We start from the raw sequence: 13,049 nt of genomic DNA on the forward strand, positions 1-13,049 counted from the left end.
TCATGAAGAAGATGCCTTCAGAGGAACAACCTTGAGACTAGGAGGAATACACGTTGCTGTGGAGGATATAAGGGATCACGAGGATTTCGATGATGATATGGAGCCGACCCCGAGCGAGATGCGTGCGGAAGAGCAAGTGGAAGACCTGTTCGCCGAGTTGGAAGCGGAATTGTACCCTGGATGCAAAGAGTTTTCGTCTTTGTTGTTCTTGGTTCAGTTGATGCACCTTAAAGTCACGAACCACTGGACGAACAAGTCGTTCACGGAACTCTTGCAGCTCTTAAGGAAGCCTCATCCAGCTAGTAATCGAATTCCGGAGAAGCACTACGAGGCAAAGGCAAAGTTGAAGCGTTTCGACATGGGATACGAGATGAACGACGTGTGCACTAACGATTGTGTCTTATTCCAAAAATATCTCGCGAAAGTCGACGTGTGCCCAATATGCAACGAGAGCAGGTGGAAGCCAACTAGGAAGAAGATACCGCAAAAGATATTGCGATATTTTCCCCTAAAAGATCGATTGAAGCGATTGTACGCATCTCGACACATGTCGCTTCAGATGCAGTGGCACGAAAGAGACCACGTCGAGGAAGTTGGCATTCTGCAACATCCTGCGGATGGTACGACATGGAAGAACTTGGACGATAGATACCCAGGCTTTGCTGCAGAACCTCGGAACGTGCGGCTTGGGCTAGCTGCGGATGGCTTCAACCCGTTTGGGGAATTGAGTCTATCGTACAGCATATTGCCTGTGGTACTTACGGCGTACAACTTGCCGCCTTAGTTGTGCATGAAGAAAGAGTACCTGATGCTGACGCTTCTTATCCCGGGGCCTCACTCACCAGGAAAATATATGGACGTGTTCTTGCAGCCAGTTGTTGAAGAGCTGAAAGAACTGTGGGAGAATGGAGTCCGCGTTCGAGATGGAGCCAAGAATGAACTGTTTCGGTTGCGCGTCGCGCTACTCTAGACGATAAATGATTTTCCGGCTCAATCGTATTTATTGGGATGAAGTGGCCAAGGGTATCTCGCATGCCCGACGTGCAACCTTGACACGCCATCTTTGAAAGTCAGAAAAAGAATCGTCTACTACGACCATCGTCGATTCTTGAAAGAGCGTCACTGATTGATGAAAATCACCGATAACTACAAGAATAAGCACGAGAAGCGTCATACTCGCTTAGTTGGCTAATGTTTCTTGCACGACTACTAGTAAACACCCTGACTCTGTGGGCAGAAAATGAAAGCGAGCTGAGTGCGAACTGAATTGGGCCAAGAAAAGCATCTTTTACGAGTTGGTGTACTAGTCTGAGTTGGAATTGAAGTACAACATGGACGTAATGCACGTAGAGAAGAACGTGTGCGAGAATCTTCTCGGGACGATGCTTAGCTTGGAAAAGAAGAACTATGACACCGAAAAGGCGAGGCGTGATTTGATGGACTTGGGCATCAAGACCGTTCTGCACTTGGAACCAAAGGGGGACGGGTATTACAAACTGCGAGCATCGTACGTTTTTTACCCTTGAGCAGAGACAGCGGTTTACAAAGTTCTTACAATCTATCAAATTCCCCGATGGCCTTGTTGGGAATTTGAAGAAAAACGTGACTGCTGACGGAAAGCTCACAGGTTTGAAGTCACACGATTGCCACATGATCTTGCAGAGGTTTTTGGCTGTTGGTATTTGCCCTTTTGTGCCACAGCCAATACAGGATACGATCACCGAGCTTTGCAACTTTTTCAAGTCGATAAGTTCGAGAACCTTGAGAGCTGAAGATCTTGTAAAAGCGCAAGAGTCTATCGTCGAGATCTTATGTAAGCTTGAGATGATATTTCCACCCATTTTTTCACGATCATGGTTCACGTGACGATGCATCTACCAGAGGAAGCATTGCATGGCGGGCCCCGTGCATATGCAGTGGATGTACCCTTTTGAGAGATACCTTGGGACGTTAAAACATTTTGTCAAAAATAGAGCTAGACCAGAAGGCTCTATTGCGGAAGCTTATGTTGTAGAAGAAGCTCTAACGTTCGTTGCAAGGTATCTTGAAGATAAGAAAATAGTTGATAAAGTTCAAGTGCGAGAGTTCTTCGTTTTTCGATCCGATATGTGTATGCATTATGGGATGATGAATGCGATAGCATTAGACGATGAGCAAAGAGAACAGGCGGAGTGGTATATCTATACCAACTTTCCTGAAGTGGATCCATATTTGATGTAAGTTATCGATCCACATGTTTATCTAAGTTATTTTATTGTTGTTTAAGTAATGTTTTGAACAACAGCGAGCATTTGGATCTCTTGAGCGAATCTGAAGTTCGCGATATTGAAGCGGAACATAGAAAGGGATTCAAACATTGGTTTGCGAATAAGGTAATAACACAATATCGATGCTTTTTTATAAACACACAAGTGCTAATCAATACTTTGTTTCATAACCAGATTTTTGAAATGAAAGCTAGTGGCTCTGACGTGTCTGACGAGCTCTACTCGCTTTCTCTCGGTTCCCTTCAAGTCGCCTATCAATATCCGAGCTGCTTTGTTAACGGCGTGAAGTTCATCACTCATCGTCGCGATCATCAACGAGTCACTCAAAACAGCGGTGTATGTATGCCTCTGGATTATTTCACTTACTACGGTCGGATGGAAGACGTCATCGTGGTGAACTATAGGTATAATTGTCATGTTGTGTTGTTCAAATGTATATGGTATGGTGACAAACACGATAGAAGGCGACTAGTGCACAATGATAAGACTACTGGCGAAACGAGTGCTTTTACCACGAAACAATGGTTTACAGAGGAGCCGTACATACTCGCGATTCAGGCAAAACAAGTCTTTTACATCCAAGATCTTGTTTTAGGTGGCGATTGGGAAATCGCTCAAGAATGCAATCATCGAGGGATTTGAGACGTAACTGAAGTTGACCCTACCACCTCAGCCTCGATCCCGTTGACAATAGAATTGTCAAACATCGAGCGTCTGAATCATCGACATGAAACCGAAGAAGCTGATCTTCTAGTAACTATCAGTGACGATGATGAAGAAGACGATGATTACAGTGAGGAACACATCGTTTTTAATGGAGAAGATGTCGATGTTGATGTAGAGGAGGATATTCTAGGGAGTGATGACGATCAATGAGTATTTTTTATGTAACCACGGTTTTCCTCCACCATATGTGAGGTCTTTTAATAAAAATATATGTGGTGCCGTCCACATTTATTTGATAAAATGTGGTTTACTTAGATTTGACAATCTTATGTTGTTTACAAATGTAGTTTTCATATTATATTATTCTTTAATCAGATGTTATTTTCATATTATAGGATGTCGACAGCCACAGGAGCAGGTGGAGATCCACCTCAGACATCGGGTGCTCAAGGTCCGCCACATACACTGACTTCCCAAGCTCCTAAGAAAGTAAGGGGACCAACAACTAGCTCGACGTCCGCGAAAGCAACACACGGCGTACCCGGTGCGAAGGTGGTCAGGTGGGACCCAATAAACCAAACCTTCTACCAAGATACGAGAAAGAAAAACCCAAAGATCGGACTATTGAACACCCGCCTCGGCGCTTTGGTGAAAGCCTATGTCCCGCCTACAGTTCGTGATTGGATTGAAGTGACTCCCAGACAGTGGCTGCTATTCTGAGCGCAATTCATTCTGAGTTCACTTTCGTGTACACGGATCCCGAAACCGGAAATGATAATCCAGCGGATTGCTATAAGAATACGATTGACCAGGCTATTCTTCAGAATCCCAAACAAAGGCGACTCAACCAGAAGTCTTGTCTATCAAGTAAGTTCAGGTTGGACTTCTGCGGGAAAACAGATATTGCCAGGAACGAAGTCCCAACTGGATATAAGAAAGAGGATTGGGAGGCGTGGGTAGACGAGTTCTCAACAGACGATTGGAAGGTAATGTATTATTTTAATAAATCATGTTATCTTCTAACATATCGAATAATGACGCAATTAAATATTTGCAGAAAAAGTCAGAACGCAACAAGGTGAATTCGTCGAAGAAGAAAACAAAGTCGACACAAGGATCGCTTTCTTACTTGGCTCATCGTTATATTAACGTAAGTTATTCTAATTTTGTATTACTTATTTTGCACTTAAACATAATACTCATATTTTCATAAAAATTGCAGAGCAAGGAAGATGAGACATTGGGCTCCGCATTAGAAACGTGGGAGAAAAAACACCATAACAAAAAAGGTGAATGGACGATAGACTGGGCGAGAGAAGCATATGTAAGTTGTTTTTGTTAATTACTATTATATTATTTACTTAATCATCAATTTTCGATAATCTTTTTTTTTTTACATGTGTGTAAAGGCGCGAATAGTCGATCAAGTGGCGGATCTTCAGCGACAAGCAGAGGAGCAAGGCACACCATTTAACATTGACAGCGCAGAGCAGTACGCGATGCAAGACGTTCCGGGCAACGTCAAGATTGGTATGTCGGGATAGGTCCCGAGATCATCTTGGGCCATTGCTCAGGCTCTGGATGAAAGTTCGTCTTCAAGTTCGTCATCGCGACGCTTTGCAGATCCAGCGGTTAGCGAGCTACAGACCCAATTGGCGGCACAACAAGCCGCTATGGAAGACTTGAGGCAATCCTCGCAAGCCAATTGGAGGAGATGCAGCGACAGCTCTACGCGTTCTCACAGAATTTTTCGCCCCTGCCTCATATGTCATCCGGCCCCGTGATGCCTCAGATGACACCGATGCCTCAGATGATGCCGATGCCTCAGACGTCGCCACCATCAGTTTCAATGGCAGATCCTCAGACGACGCCGCCATCAGTTTCAATTGCTGATGCTCAGACGACGCCGCCAGCTTCAGCAGAGTTCCACCGAGAGCGTACGACGAGCGGGAACAACGCACGAGGATGATTTAGCGGAAAAGGAGGTAGTGGAATCAAGCAGTGGCGTAGAACACGAGGAAAGGGAAAAAGGGAAAGAAAAAGAATAGGATTAAACGTTTATTTAATTATTTATCAAACATCGGAATTTTTATTATATTTATGTAATTATTATTATTTAATATTCTATTTTAACTAAAATTATCTAATGAATTTTCAAATGAATGTTAGTCAATTTTCTATAATGAATATTTTAATTAATGGTAGTAAGAATACGAGCACAAAGATTTAAAAAAAAATATTACTTTTACCTTTGGGTGCGACTTTGTCGCACTCAAATATGGCGGGTAGGGTCTTTTGAGTGCGAAAAGTCGCACCCAAAAGCATACTCGCCATATTTGGATGCGACTTTCTCACACCCAAAAGTCAAGGTGAATAAATTTTGGGTGCGAAATGTCGCACCTAAAGGCGTACCCGCCAAATTTGGGTGCGACTTTTTCACACCCAATGGTGAATGCAAATGACGTTTGGGTGCGAAAATTCGCACCCAAAAGCTTACCCGCCATATTTGGGTGCGACTTTTTTGCACCCAAACATACTTTCCCGTTATTTTCAACATACTTTCAGTCATAATTGGTTGCGAATATGGGTGCGAAATATCGCATCTAAAAAGGGTGCGACTTTTCGCACCCAAGACCTTTAGGTGCGGACTTTCCGGTGCGGAAAAGTCGCACCTAAAGACGCACCTAAAGGTGTTTTTGGGTGCGAAAAAAGTCGCACCCAAAAGTCTTTTTTGTACTAGTGTTATTGAGTTGTTCAGTCTTTTAGACGTGTCTTATGAACAAGGTAAAAGTATAACACAAAAGAAAGTAACAACTAAAATAAAACAAGCGAGTAGACAAACAAAGTAAGCAATACTATATTACTTGTTTATGAAATTACTCGAAATTTTTTAAACTTATCAAAACGTGATTTTGATTATTAAAAAATGAGGAAATGGCGGCAAAAGTCCTTTAAGTTTTAGGAAACAGCTAACATAATCTCTATTCTTTATTTTGAATGGTAGAAATCCTTAATGTTTAGTTTTCCTAATTCCGTAGGTCCCTAACCCCCATTATGCTGTTAATATGTAACGGTGTTAGCAAAAAAAACGTTAGTTTTGTTTGAAGACACATATTAAATCGAAAATAAAACAATTAAATTAAATTAAATAAAAAAAACGAAAAATAAATAAATAAATTCGGCTCTCTCCTCTTTTTTCCCTTCTTCTTCTTCCTCAGACCTGTAAAACACTTCTTCCTCAGACCTGTAAAAAAACATCATCTTCTCGAAGCGACGCCATTGAAGAAGATGAAGACGTATTCAATCTTAAAAGCGTTCTGAACCTCAAAGACGATTCTAGGGTTAGGGTTTTGGACATGTTCCGTACGCGTGGTCTGGTTCACGCCTGGGTTTGCTCGTAATTTCCTAGTTTGCGGCGTCTGGGTCGCGCGTGGAAAGGGTTCGGTGGTCGGGTTTCGCGCGAAGGTGTTGGGTTCGGGTGAGGTCTGGATTCAAGGAGGTTTGTGAGGTCAGGTCTTGTTTGCGATTTTCTTTTCTTTGGTTCCGTGTCTTTGTCTTGTTGCGATGAAAGCGCTGTGGCGGCGATCGCGACGCTCTCCACCAGAGATCTAACGACGTTTGTCGATGGCGGTAATCCTCCGTCGAGAGATCTGGTTAGGGCGGTGAATCAGAGGATGGAGGAGAGAAAACACGGCGGGATCGTGAAAGAGTTCGATGCTCTGTTTTCGAAGAGCTCTTCTTCGTCGTTGGAGGAGTCGGAGGAGGAAGATGGCGAGAGATCGCCGACGATGACGCTTTCCCGGCAGCCTTCGGGGAGGCCATGGAGGTCGGCAAGCTACTCGGCAAGGATGGGGCGGAGAGCAGAGGCGATCGTTTGCCATCTGAAGAGCTCGCATTTCCTCTTTTATTTTCATTGTTTTAAAATGTTTTAATGATTTATTTTTGATTTATTTTACAAAATAAACGTTTAAATGATGAATCTGTTAACAATTTAACGTAATATGGCATTAGGGACCAACTGAATATGTGTCAAGATTAGGGATTTCTACCGTTCAAAATAAAGAATAGGGATTATGTTAGCTGTTTCATAAAACTTAAGAGCCTTTTGCCGTCATTTCCTCTGAAAAAATTAAAAACTTTTAGAACTGATTCTAATGTCTTTTAATATCATCCCAAAGGTGTAGAAAATCAACATGCTTTTTAATTTAAAGGCACGAGCAATATATTAAAAAAAAATCTAAAAAAAACAATTCTAGCAAATTCCTTACTCGAATAAAATTACGAAAACGATTTTCAAACTCATATTTCAAATTATATGCACATGCTTAAACTTTGACCCATAGCTCTGATACCATTTGTTGGAATAGATCTAGGGTTTAAGAAAAGATTATCGCTTCTAGCAAGCAAACGGAATATAAAAATTTCTTTTAAAATCGTAAAACGTTTTTACAACCTAGACAAAGTGCATGAGTGTATAATTTAAAATTTAGTAACTACTTTGAGTTTTCACTCGCCAACCTTGAATGGAGCTTGAGCGTTGAGAAGCCATAGGAAGGTTGAATCACTCGTCTCCCCACTCAGCTCGCCTCCCACTGTCTTCTTGAACCTGTGAGTAACCACGAACGTTTCTACCACTAGATTCTTTCGAGTATGGTTAGGATTTAGTGTGTAGGCACTTTTAAACACTATGACTCAAGAACTTGTCTTGGAGCCAAAGAGCTAAAACAAAACACTAGGTCTAATGAGGACCTAGGTGCCAAAACAAAAGAACAAGAAGAGAGAGAGAGAGAGAGAGAGAGAGAGAGAGAGAGAGAGAGAGAGAGAGAGATGGGTGGCTATGTTCTAGAGAGAGAAGCTCTCAATCTCTAAAACTTATGTGTTGTGAATTTCGAATGAGGTTGGATATTTATATGAGGAGGTTTTGCCTTGAAAAGATAGTTTCCTCTTTTCCATTGAGTATCACATATTCATGAGCAAATCCTAGTTTCCCTCATGGATGTCCAACCTTTTGCCATTGAGCACTTGGATTTGTTTCCTCATTTATTTTTCTCTCCTTTTGGCCGCCCACTTCATTTTCTTATGGAGGAAATTTGTTTCCTCTTCTTCTTTTGGCAAATATCTTCATACATTAATGCACAAAATAAACTCTCTTTCTCTTGCTATGTTGGACGGTTTGGTGCTTCTAGAACAAGAAAAGCTCATTTAGAATTTTCACATAAAATTCCATGAAATGAAATTCAATCCTCAAGGCCCAATATACTAGTATGGCCGTGTGACATGAATTCATTGTCATCATATGACAATGTCAAAAAACTTATTTACTGACATTCTTACCATCTCATGTCCTAATGGACAAAATTACCATTTAGACAATTTTCGTAAAACTTGTCTAGTTCAACATTTGAACTTGTTTTGACTTAGTTTTCTTGTTTAACTAATCCTACTCTAATGACTTATGGTAGTGACCTCATGGATCCAAATGAACAAAGCATGAACTAGCATACTTGAACTCAAAAGTTCACAAACCTTTTCCAAGGTGACTCCACTAAAGAGTTGACACTGAAATCTCTCGGTTCAAATGAATATATTTTCTACTCAAGAATTCTACTTAATTGTAATGAGTGGATCCATTGAATATTATATATGTTTATCCTTCATGAATATCATCAACTATATGGGATTTACAAAATTACCATTTTACCCTTCTAGTTGTTATTTCCTCAACTCTTTTGTCGCTTGTGAATAAGTTAGAAACAATGTATTGACGAGGAGCTAACAAGTCACATTGATTCACCCAAAAGAGTCACGACTCAATTTGGATACTGGCCAGTTCATTTATTCACATTCCAAGGAACAAAGCATGAGGTGATATACATTGCATTTCAGCAAGATTGTACATGAATTCCATATCTATGAGACCTTCACAAAGTTGTTTATGACATCTTCATAACTTAGTACTTCACCAATAAGTCTTGTCTATATCACATAGTGAATCTAGAACTCTGACTTTCTCAAATGAGAATATGTAAGCTATGAAATGACATGTCTCATTTCATGATTGAGGTAAGCATGATGCAATTCATACATAGTGACTCTGAGACAGAAGAGGTTAAATGGTTTATTCTTACAATGTCTCTAGAAGTGCACTGGTCAATTCAGTACCTTCGGAAGATATCTAGGATGAACTATAGAGTCTCCAACTCTCTATGCCTCATAACCAGACATCATAGATTCTCTTAATAATCATACTGAGATCAATAGTCATTTGATCCTTAGATTGTGAATATACTGTTCTACGCAAAGCATGGAGAGTTTGTTCATGCAAATCTATATTTGACTCTCCATTTGTTGTTAGGTTTGTTTAAGGACTAAAGACTATAGTTTATCATAAATCTTCAAACAGACAAGGAAGAATGAATGACCGTTTCAACTTTTATTAATTATTCAGCAGTTACAAGCAAGAGTTTTCGTGAGACTTTATTACATAAAATGTACATAAGTTGTGACTACTACTCTTCTTGTGGGCATTATTGACAACAACAACAACGTCGCGTCTTCTTGAGTTCTTTCTTCAACGTAGTTGGCCTTCTCTTCAACTCTGTTGTTGCACGGAGCTCTACATTGGGAAGCATAATGCCCAAACTTCTCGCAGTTCTAGCATTTGGTTTGTGACTTGTCGTGCCTTGGTTTTGTGACTCCTCTCTCATGACCTCTTGACGATCTTTCTCCTCTTTGGTTATTGGTGTCGTCATTGGGCTTCCAACCTCGTCCACATCCTCGTCCTCGTCTTCCACCTCTCCTTTGTTAGCTTCCACCTCGATCTTCATTTGTCGAATTGACTCTTGTCTTGAGTGCTTTCTCCACGATATGTTCCTTCTTCTTTTTCTTTTCTTCATAAGCTTGGAGCGACCCGAGGAGTTACTCTATTGTCCTGGCCTCCAAGTCCTTCGTGTCTTCGATGACAGTGACGATATGCTCGAACTTTGAATCCATGGATCTAAGAACCTTCTCCATGATTCTCACATCGTCTAACTTATCACCGTTTCTTTTGAGGTTATTGGTAATCGTCAAAACTCTTGAGAAGTAATCGGAGACGAGTTCACCTTCTCGCATGTGCAAGGCTTCAAACTCTCCTCTTAAAGTTTGAAGACGTACCTTCTTGATTTGATCTGCTCTCTTGTATGAAGTTCGAAGCTTCTCCCAAGCTTCTTTAGCCGACTTTGCTCCCGAGACCTTCTCAAACTTGTCTTCATCTAACCCTTGATAGATGAGATAGAGAGCCTTCTTGTCTCTCTTCCTTGAGTCTCTCAAACTATCCTTTTGAGTTTGAGATAGACTACCTTCATTCTCCGGGTCGGCGTGGCATTTCTCAACTATCTCACACACGTCGTGTGCACCAAGGAGAGCCATCATTCTAAGACTCCAGTTGTCGTAGTTGCTCTTTGTGAGCATAGGGACTTGGAAGGGAACACCGATATTCGCCATCTTTAGGAGGATCTTATAGCTCTGATACCACTTTGTTCGAAGGAAGTTTTGGATAGGTGGAGAAAGTGTTGAAATATTTTGGGTGTTTAAGAAAGAGGTTTGGAAATTTGGAGGTTTGAGTAAAATCTAGAGAGGTAGGAAATTTTTTTGTAGAAAGGAGAACTTTTTTATTTGGCTTGATACACAAGTGTAGGATTACACCTCTATTCATACTAGTCTATATAAATCTCTAGATACAACATTTTCTAGAGAATTCTCCTAATTGATTACTATCTTAGAAATTACGAGATTATTTTAGAATTTATTCTCTATAAGCATCCTAGATATATCATGAATATTCTAGATAATATGACAACTAAAATAGACCCAAGTTACTAAATGCCCAAATTACAACTAGAAATAACTAGGCCCAAATACTATAACTCAAATCAAGTTTATTTATTCAATAGTTCACGACGACGACGTGACAAAGGTGATGGTGGAGATTCTGATAATAAAAAAATGGGTACTTATTTCTGCTAGGGAAGAAAAAAAATGGTAATTCCACACCACCTCCTGTGTGGAGGTCGTGGGTTCAATCCCCACTGCAGCAAAGCTGCCTTCAAAAAAAAAATCTAGACCTCGTGAAAAATCTTTAAAGTAATAAAAAAAAATGAGTTGTTGAAACTAATATAAGTAAGTCTTTATGATCATATTGAGTCTACTAATATTATCTATTTGTCAAATGTCGTGAGCATAAAGATAGATATACAAAATAATTAATTAATTTAAAAATGCATTTATATTCTTATTTTAAAACCATAAAGCATATGGTGTATTTTTTATTTTACCTTGATAACATTTTTCATTTTTTTAGAGAAATTTTTTTTTTTATTTTAACGGGATCGGGTTGGTTTGGTTCAATCCAATCTTATGACGATCAAAAACCAAACTAACCCGAAACGTACTTGCGGGTTGGGTTGGTTTCAACCCAAAATTTTTCGGGCTGTAATGGGGCGGGTTAGAAAAGAGTACGGTTTGGTTTGGGTAATCGGGTTGTTTGATTTGTCGGTTCTCATGAACACCCCTACAACTTAAACATAATCGAGCTCTGCTAATACTAATAAAATGAGTAAATTTGATGTCTTAATTTTATGTCTAGAATGCGAGGCCTTAGGTAATGGCCTTACTTGTCTAATAGCTTGGCCGGGCCTGCTTGGAAGTGGTGCACCATATATGGAAATTATTATTCACGGATATATCATTTGATGTCAAATAATAGAACAAAAGATTGTGTATGGAGAACTCTTAAAACATTTGGAATTATACTGTATTTGGATTAAAACTATAGTAAAGTTCTCCATTAACAATGGTCAAGGTGATCTTAACAAAATGAAATTAAACATTTATACAAAATAATTATTTGAAACTAAGTATTTAATAAAATAGTTAAAATTTATTTTTTAGTAAAATTTATAGGGAAAATAACACATTTATACCCTGTGTTTTAGTGAAATGTCGAATTTAACCCTCGATTTTCAAAAATGTCGAGTTCATACCCTCTGTTTAACTAAAATGACGAAATTATATCCTCTGTTTAACTAAAATGACGAAATTATACCCTGAAATGAATAACAGCGTCACAAATCTCTCTTTCATTGATATTAACTCTTATATAAGAAAAATCAAATCAAATCTAAATCAGTGCCCTAACTTCTAAATTCTCAATTTTGAAATAAAAATAGCCTTAAATTGAAATTAAATAATAAAACTCATACCTCCTAAGAAATGACTTCATTCCGTGTTCGAATTGTAACTCTAAATCCTGGATTCTCTGTTCGAATATGCGATTTTGATGACTATCAACTAACGATGTTTACCCATTTGCCTCTTTCTGTGTTTTTCACGATTAATAGACTGTTGATTATTTTTTAGTTTTTAAATAAATTACATATATGGCGCGAAGGAATAAAGATAATTGGTGTTTATATATAAATATTATAGTCAACGTCAATGAAAAGTCAATAAAAAGAATATTTGTGACACTGTTGTCTATTTCAGGGTATAATTTCGTCATTTTAGTTAAACAGAGGGTATAATTTCGTCATTTTAGTTAAACAGAGGGTATGAACTCGACATTTTTGAAAACCGAGGGTTAAACTCGACATTTCACTAAAACACAGGGTATAAATATGTTATTTTCCCAATTCTTAAAGTTACATTGTCCCAATATATCAACTTGTGTAGCTCGCGAATATCATTAAGGAATTATGTGTTTTTCGACTCTTAATAAATTAAGTAAAGGGGTTTATGTATAACTTTTTTATCCTAAGAAAAAATTATCTTTTGTACCCTTGTTTACTTTTTTTTTTAAAGGAAATGAGAGTTTCGTTAAGAGCTATTTTGAAGAATAGCCAAATTGGCTCAACAATAATAAGGGACTAGCCCATGTTTCATTTTATTAAGTAAATAGCTCAACTTTAATAGAGTACCTAAACTACCTCTATCATCCACAACCTCCCTTAACCCTAACTGCTTCCCTCTCACCCCTGCCCCAAACCTCTCCGACGACGACTCCTCCACCATATCCGCCGCCGCCACGCCCTCCTGCTCCGGGATCTCGAAGCTCCGGCGTATCCAAAGACTGGATTT

General features: G+C 39.3%; 1 pseudogene; it reads right to left on the reverse strand.

The window, feature by feature from the left end:
* Nucleotides 1-9,737: 9,737 nt before the first annotated feature.
* Nucleotides 9,738-10,418, reverse strand: LOC149389805 (uncharacterized; annotated as a pseudogene).
* Between the last annotated feature and the right edge of the window lie 2,631 nt (nucleotides 10,419-13,049).

The sequence above is a fragment of the Urtica dioica genome, chromosome 8 (genome assembly GCF_054948205.1).
Source record: "Urtica dioica subsp. dioica isolate 48M chromosome 8, U.dioica_male_clone48M_v1_H2, whole genome shotgun sequence".
Classification (NCBI taxonomy): domain Eukaryota; kingdom Viridiplantae; phylum Streptophyta; class Magnoliopsida; order Rosales; family Urticaceae; genus Urtica; species Urtica dioica.